General features: G+C 37.9%; 1 protein-coding gene across 3 annotated transcripts in view; it reads right to left on the bottom strand.

The window, feature by feature from the left end:
- Window positions 1–8,823, bottom strand: part of LOC127063043 (hemicentin-2-like) — a 262,331-nt gene that overhangs the window by 251,688 nt on the left and 1,820 nt on the right. The gene's annotated exons all lie outside the window — the stretch shown is intronic.

The following is an 8,823-nucleotide window of genomic DNA, read 5'->3' as shown; positions in this document are numbered from 1 at the left end:
AGCTGTGCGCCCTGGCATGCGATTACAATAAATAAGAGTGGGGTACATTACCGCGAGCGTAACCATTTTCTAAGCTCGTAATCCGGGACCATTAAGCACGCGACGACTAACGAAAATATCCATAGATGTTTTTCATACGTTCTACTATCTCGTATATCCGACCTACGTCAAGAAGAACGACGGATTCGTGCTACTGTGAAACGCGTAATGGATGCTAACGTATCTAGCTATTTTGTTAACGTCACGGACACGTCACAGTCACATAGCCGATAAATCGTAAAAGGCAAAAGCTTAAATCTACGAAAGAATTGCAAACTTTTCTTTCAAGGCGTATGGAAACAAAAGAAAAAAATAAAAATAAAAAAAACCAGGAAAAAGAAAAGAAATACCCACGACGATCCTAACCGTGATATTTAAAAGAAACGATTTTCTTCGGATGAAATCTACAGGAGAGTATAAAAACAATTGTAGGTGGTTAACACTTGGTGTTGACGGTAAGCCATAACACTATATTCGTGTCGTGGTTCCTACGTTACGTTACTCTAACTCTCTGAGTGTTAGAACCAAGCCAGTGGTACCTGTATTTCTCGTAAGCACCAAGAAGAGCTAGACGGTTAATACTAAAACCCTGAGTTGTCCTTACGTCGTGATCATTACGTGTGTGCATCCTCCAAGCGACCGTTCCTACCTATCTACCTTCCTACCTACCTACCTACCTACCTACCTATTCCACCAACCAACCAACCAACCGACCAAACAGCCAGCCGGCCAGCCAACCAACGAATTAGATAGCAACCAAGCGAGAAAGAGAAAGGACAAAGAGGTAAAGAGAGTAGCCGAGAGAGAGCAGTTACAAGCGGTAGATAGCAGTATTAACGCGTGCGTTACAAGACCGAACGTTGGGGGAAACCCGCATTACGCATTAGTATCGGCTTTTGCAGACGTTAAAACCGATCGACATTGCGTAGGTACATTGCCGAGTGCAAAACCGATAAGCTCGATTAACGTCCGCGATACTCCTCCAGCGCTAAAATGCAATTTAAGCGGTTCCTACTCGCTCGACACTGACGCTTCTACAAAGCAAGTACAGTACCAACGCATAATGCGGTACTCCTCTACTCTATCTCTATCCTCTGCTCCTATTCCTATCTTCTCTCTCTCTCTCTCTCTCTCTCTCTTTCTAACGCATACATATATACGTAATACTGCCACAAACACACACACAAAGACACATACAAAGCGCGTCTCTAGCTCCATCACGAAACCATTTCTGAGAGCGTTAACGCGTCCAGATAGTACGGTGTCGTCGTCGATCCCTCTACTAATTCCGATCGGTGATACCCAACGTCTAGAAAGGATTACTTCTCAAGTACCGTGCGTGTGCTCACATCGAGTTCCCATCGAACTTTTGTCTTTCCTGCCGTACCACTTACGACGGAATGGACGTTGTGAAACTTGATCGAACTAGCAAACAAGTAGTAAGTAACCCCAACAGTGTATCCCAACACTGTATCCCAACACAAAGCGTTAATACTAAGGGTACTTGATTTATACCAAGATTACAGTATTTCGTATTGAAAAGATATGTGATTTTTTCAACGTAGAAAATAAAGGGAAAAAAAGAAAAGAAAAAGTAAAAAAAGTTTTCTCTCTATACTCTTAAGTATGTATAAGTATTTTTCGCCGTAGATCTATCATGTTCGATAAGCTTGTTCGAACGCGCTAAGAAAAAGGAGAAAGTCGAGAAAGATGCGGGTGCCAGGTTTGCATAGAAATATTTTTCAAAAGTTCGTATCGAGTGATCCTTCGAGAGAAGAAGAGATAAATAGAGAAAGAGAGAGAGGTAAACAGAGAGAGAAAGAGAGAGAAAAATAATATCCCTTGTCGCGAAACAATGACCTAGTTTCACGTCGGTGAAAACTTAACGCGCCTATATCGAATTTACCGCCTAATATACAGAGCTACCATAGGGGTTCGTTCCAAGGGAACGGATCAAAGGGAACTTCGTTATGGGTTCTGGTACATGCCCGAACGTCTACGGATATAAGTTCTTGATGCGAACGATAATCAAAGGACGATCGCATTAGAAAACTAACTCTGGGCTTGCGTGTTCTCCAACAGAGTAAATAGAATACATGGCATCTCTAAAGTGATTTGAGATAAAAATGTCGACGTAAAGAGTTGATTATACAATAGGTAACGATTAAAGAAGAAAAATTATATTGAAATTCATACGCGTTAATAGATTGCACTACAATGTATAATAATTTTTATGTGGAAACCGTTGTGGGTTAATATTAAGGTTAATATTTATTGAGAGGACAATAAAGAGATAGAGAAAGAAAGAGAAAGAAAGAAAGAGAGTGGTATGGAGGAAAGAGAGGGAAAGAGAGTAAGTGAGAACATATAACATCCACGATATTTCGCCTTTCCGTTCTGGCATCTAAGAGTATTGAAAAATTGACAAATTGGATAGTTTTATCGGCGACTCCTTAGCTTTATCGAATACAACCCTTTGTCAACGTCAAATGCTCCTATATCAAATACAAGTGCCTGCCGGGCTATTACATTTCCTAGCGAGCCTGACATCGCGCGATCGTGGTCACGCTAGTATCCTTGATGGAATTTTCGAACTCATTTTTCTACTCTCTTTCTCCCTCTCTCTCTCTCTCTCTCTTTCACTTTCTCGCTCTCACTGTTAACTGCAGAAGCCTCTTTATTTGATCGATTCCCCTAAGAGTATAAACAATCTACGATCGGCCTAGCTTTCGATACAATATCGTTCAAATTTTGAATTTTATGTTCTTTTAACGTTCATTTCGTGATTTATCTGTATATCAAATAAAAGCTCGAAACGTATCGAAATAATCGTCAATGACAAAATAAGATGTCATTGATTAGAAAAGAATACAATGATTGATAATATTAAAAAAGAAAAAGCAGAAAGAAAGAAGAGTAAAAGAGAGAGAGAGAACGATAAAATGGCCAATTTCGTGAAGTAAACTTCACGTATATCGTCTAATAATAATTTTTATCGATTTATGGCAGACGCACGCTCGCTCGAAGCCACTTCTATTCGTCCTCGTCGTCTTCTTTCTCTTCCTCATCCTCGTCCTCCTCGTGGTAGTAGTCATCGTCGTCGTCGTCGTCGTCGTCGTCGTCGTCGTCGTCGTCGTCGTCGTCGTCGTCGTCGTCGTCGTCGCTTGGATAGATATTTTCAAGAAACAGAGCTCTCTCTTCGGACGATCGACGGTGAAATACGATTCTCCAAAGCAATTCCCCGGTAAATCATATCTTACAATACATATGTACATATAATACGTATATAGAGAAGAGATAGAAAGGGAAAGAAATAGAAATAGAAATAGAAATAGAAATAGAAAAAGACATACATACATACATACATTCATACATACGTATGTACATAAGTATATATATATATATATATATACATATATATATATATATATATATACATACACATACATACATACATGCATGCATATATACATATACACACATACGAGAAAACGAAGGTAAAGCACTAGGAATCAGTCCTTCCTTCGAAGCATCTTTCCCGTTGCGCAAAACATTTCAAGCTCGACATCATCGTGCAAGGAACATTAAAGCTCGAACTCCTGGCTCTGCCATTCATTTTTGTCACCCTCCTTCGTACTCCGTTTTCCTCCATCATGGACGGTACCCATCGCGTCCACCCAGCTCTCTCTCTCTCTCTTCCTCTCTCTCTTTTTCTCTCTCTCTCTCTTTCTTCCTCTCGACTCCTCCATTCCATCGGTGCTCCACGTTACCACCCCTGTCATCCACCCTTCTCCCACATTGAATTCTATTCTGCTGATTCTCCTTTCTCGCATTCACCGACTCGTATTCGGCTCCATCGGCAATTCCAAACCCGTTGCCGATGGAACTCTCGATCACTGTCTCGATTGCTGACGTTATACATTGAATCCGCGATCGTGTGGCTCTCTCTCTCTCTCTCTCTCTCTCTCTCTCTCTCTCTCTCTCTCTCTCCATCTCTTTTTGTAACGCACTCACCAAGCTGAGTTACTCGCAACGATGCTTTCGAAAATGAATCGTACGAGGCGATGCATAGTATAGACGTAATAGAAACGCCGTTGGATTAAAAAGAAGAGTCGGAGATCACGAGCTCTCTGTTTTCTATTTTCATAAAATTCTCTTTGGCACTTATAACAAAATCGTTTCAATTACAATCGAGAAACAAATGAAAATCATTATAGGATATCGTGATATGATCAGAACCTACGTACTTACGTACTTACACGAGTTTAACGATTTCATTGAGAAAGGAAATCACGATGGAGATTGCAAAATAACTCAAATTCTTAGCCGATGTCTGCTACGAAGAGAATTCGAGAACGATTCCGAAGGACATAATTCCGAGAATGTAATCGAGTGCTTAAGCTCAGAGATCTCGATGTAAAAGCATCATTGGACGTTGAAATCATAGCCTCTGATCGTCGTCGCGTATGATCGAGATTGAATCGGGACACGACCTGTACTCTCCCCTCCTCTCTCCTTCGCCATATCACCATCACCATCACCATCACCACCACCACCGTTACTAGCCGCCTCCCAGTATCACCCCTTCTTCTCTATTCTCGTACTCACGAACGTCATATATGTCGGCGATACGAGATATCGACAATAAGAAAATTCGATTGGGATTGTGAAACGTTTCTAACGATTAAAATTATTAGAGAATCAGCTGTAATACTTTTGTAATAATCTCCTATATACTTTAATACAAATATTATGAGTAGCTATAAAATACCTCGATCACGAAAATGTAAATAAATAAGAGACATTGCGTATCTGGTGCTTCATTAATATCTCATTAACATTTCGAAACACTCTTTTCAAGTGCACTTACGAAATTCCCCTAGATCGATCAAGAGTACTACTATCGATTAAACCATAGAGCCAAACGTTAACGTACTCGATTACTCCGTTACGTGATGATGGTTAACAGTATCAAAAGCATCGTGCTTCGAACGATCTAACGGCTGTTATGACAACCGATATTATCTATTCTAAGCGAAATCGATCGGCCTAGTCTTTCTTCTCTTATTGCGTTTGAATTATTAATCCGATAATGTAATCCTTATCGATAATAATTCCTCGTGAACCGTGGAAGCCTTTTAAACGTTTACAAATATTATGCAACGAGTCAAACCCTAAATACGGATTTAATATATCGTTCGAAGTGATAACACTTATCGTGCAAGAGAGAGAGAGAGAGAGAGAGAGAGAGAGAGAGAGAGAGAGATGAAGAGAATAATGAGATTCAATGACGAGGCGATCGAAGAAAGGTTTCAAGCAAAGTAACGTAGATATTTACATTGACTGAATGAGAGAGATAGAGACAGAGATAGATAGGAAGATAAAGAGAAAAATGCAAAATCAATGATGATACACCGCTCGTACCTATATCTCCGAAAATAGCTTTCCAAGAGACACGCCAAGATTTTTACGAAAGTGCCTTCAAAGGAACGTTTCTAGGTAATATACCGATTGTTATTCCTTGGAAACAGGTCCATTCGATTCTTTCCAGTGCCAGATTTTACATCCATTTTCCTTTCCGTAGTAACAAGCAACATACACCTATGCACGTATATAGGTATATGTAGAAAGAGAGAGAAAAAAGAGAGAAATAGAGAATGCTCTCTTAATATAATAAGAAATAAGTGAAAATGTTACATCATACGACTTTGAGTATAGAAAAGCTTCGTACGATATATAGATAAATATGTATTTACGCATACATTAAATAATTGTTACCACTTCAAATACTTCTATTCTATAGAAAAATCTATAGAATATGATAAAAATAATAATAATAATAATAATAATAATAATAATAATAATAATAATAATATATTATAGTAAACGTCGTTACATACAAATGCTTACTTGCTCTGAATTATTTAAATACAGTGAATATTATTTTCTACTCCTTGCGAGTGAGAAAGAGGCAGAGAGGGAGAGAGAATGCAACGTTACGGAATCAACTAACTCGGATATAATTAATTTCAAGTCTTACGTCAAATAGAGTGTTTCTCTCGATTCCCATTTCGAAGTAGCTGCTAGAGGTATTACGCATTCCATTTGCTCGATAAATTATTAAAAAGCACCATTCCCGATGCAACGAGATGCAATAGTAAAAATAAAAAGCAATTGAGGAAAAAGTCGAAGAAGAAGAAGAAGAAAAAGAAGAAGAGAAAGAAGAAGATGGAAATGAAAAAAAAAAGAAGACATTGGAGAAAAAGTGAGATCCATGAAGACTATCGATGATTTATAATAATAAGACGTTCTTACAGTAACTTTGTTTCTTACAATAACTCGAGAGCCAACATTCCGTTGCGTCACGTTGTTTTCAATATCGTTACGTAAGCAATCTCTTCTTTCTTATAATCGGAGATCAAAATATTCTTGTGGAAAAGTATACTGCGTATCAGAAAATCCTCGTTACAATTAGATACGCTATTATCACTAGCCGGGATTTAATATTTATGAACGTTACAAATTTCTTTTGAGATCCCATTAAAATAAATCGATTCTGCAGAATATATCTATTTATATTTTTTCTTCTCGTCTGTTCATGCAAATGACGAAACAAGAAATACATCGTCTAAATACGATTATACAGTCGGAAGTGTAGAAACAAAAACTATATACCAGCCAACGGATATTAAATTAAATTTATTATACAACATAAATTCTTATGTTGTCGTGCGGGGCTCATATCTTACGGGGCCCGAAGCGATCACCTCCACTTTATCTATACGTAAATCCATAAGTAATGGCTACCTATCACTTATAAAAAAAATAAATAAATAAAATAAAATAAAAAAAAACTCGATTTACTCGCACCCGAAACGCCCAAAAATGGTTCTTCCTACTTTAAAACGAACGTTCTCGAGTCCTCGAGATTCAAGAAAATAACTGGTTAACGAGTGACAAGAGGCTAATTTAGATTGTTAAAACGCGATCGTGACCATAGGAATTATCTTATACTATATAAGTCCCAAAGCACATCGCGTGAGCAGTCATCTTCTTGAACGAGTTTCGTATGGCTGTAACCCCTCTCGCTTCGTAGAATAATTCTTTGAAGTCGGCTTCTCCTAACAAACGATCCGATCCTTCCAAGAGAGAATCGTATCACTAAATCGTTCTCGGAGTGCTTCAAATATATTAGCAATGCATTTGTTCTCTCACTAAATTGGTTCACCCTCTTTAAAAAGAATATTATTCTTCGAAGACGAGTTGTAATCGATCTCTGTATGTTTCAATGTAACCGGATGGTATATATATACATGTAACATATCTTATATGTATGTGTAAGAAGATATATAATCCAATTAAACGAGACAAAATCAATCAAAAGCAAAAATTTTTTTAACATTGATTATTATTATTTTTTTATTATTAATATTATTATTATTTTTTTTATTATTCTTGTTGTTGTCGTCATTGTGTTGTTATTATGTTTTTGTTATTGTTGTTGTTGTTGTTGTTGTTGTTGTTATTATTATTATTATAGTTTGTCTCAAAAGGAAGGGTACCCCTTGTACCTCATTAGTATCTCATTAGTAATGGCCGAACGGTTCGTGTTACGTCGACGGGAAGCGCTTTGTCGCACGAAACTGGCCGACACCAATGAAAATCACTGGATTTCGGGACCTTGGAAGTTGTAACCCAAAATTACTTAGGACATAGAAACTTTCCCTCCAGGTTAATCCGCTATTTCGAGTCTCAGGGTTCATCTGGATACCAGAGCGACGAAACTACAAGCTCCTGACCACGAATAATTCAACGACTTTTTCGTAATTCAACGACCTCTTATCTCTCTCTGTCTCTCTCTCTCTCTCTCTCTCTCGAACGTTCACCTCGAATGCTCATAATGAATTTTGTAATAATTCAGTGTATAAATGTAAGAATTTTGTAACGATAAAAAGACGTTTTTCTTGTAGAAAAATTTTTGTATCTACGTATTACGAGACCAACGTATTCTCTCTTTCCTCTCTGTATCTCTCTCTCTCTCTCTCTTTTTCTCTCTCGCTCTTTCTTCTCTTAAACAAATAATAAAGTAATCAAAATTCAGCGGCGGAAGTTCGTGCCACTCTGAATCTTAAAGGAGTTTAGCCGATCCTTAGGAAAGTACAAGTTTCATAAGCTACGGACTGACGTCGACCGACATTCTATACAGAATACATAATAATTATAATTTTTTCGTCAACACATACACAAAAGTGCCGTAAAATAAAAAAAAAGACGAGAAAAGAGAAAACAAGAAAACAAAAAAAAAGAAACAGAATGAAAAAAAAAGAAACGTCGAAAGATAGTACTACTAATTTTCCTGTAATCTAATTTCCTGGCGTACCTCAAAAATCCTGATACAAACGTAGTCGCGTGGTTCACATCATTATATACGCGAGAGAGAAGTTTATTATTAAATTATTACTCATGCACTCGAACATTTTCGATGTAAACATTTTCGCGTCGCTAATTAACATCGAAACGATGAGAATTTCGCGCACCCGAGGATCGGTCAGTGACGCTTCAATTATCTCGACCTGACCAACGGTGTTCGTGGTTTTATACAAGGCGTATGCATACATATACTTGCGGTTAAAAGCTAATGACTCGATGATAATGAAGACTAACGAGCCGGGAATATTACTTTCTTTTTCTTTTTTCTTTTTGTTTTCTTTTTTTCTTTTTTTTTCTATCTCCAGACGACTCGCGTCAGCTAGCGAAGCGCGAAATTTTGAGTCGCGTTCATCG

The sequence above is a fragment of the Vespula vulgaris genome, chromosome 4 (genome assembly GCF_905475345.1).
Source record: "Vespula vulgaris chromosome 4, iyVesVulg1.1, whole genome shotgun sequence".
Lineage (NCBI taxonomy): Eukaryota > Metazoa > Arthropoda > Insecta > Hymenoptera > Vespidae > Vespula > Vespula vulgaris.
This window is presented reverse-complemented; position numbering and strand designations above follow the sequence as displayed.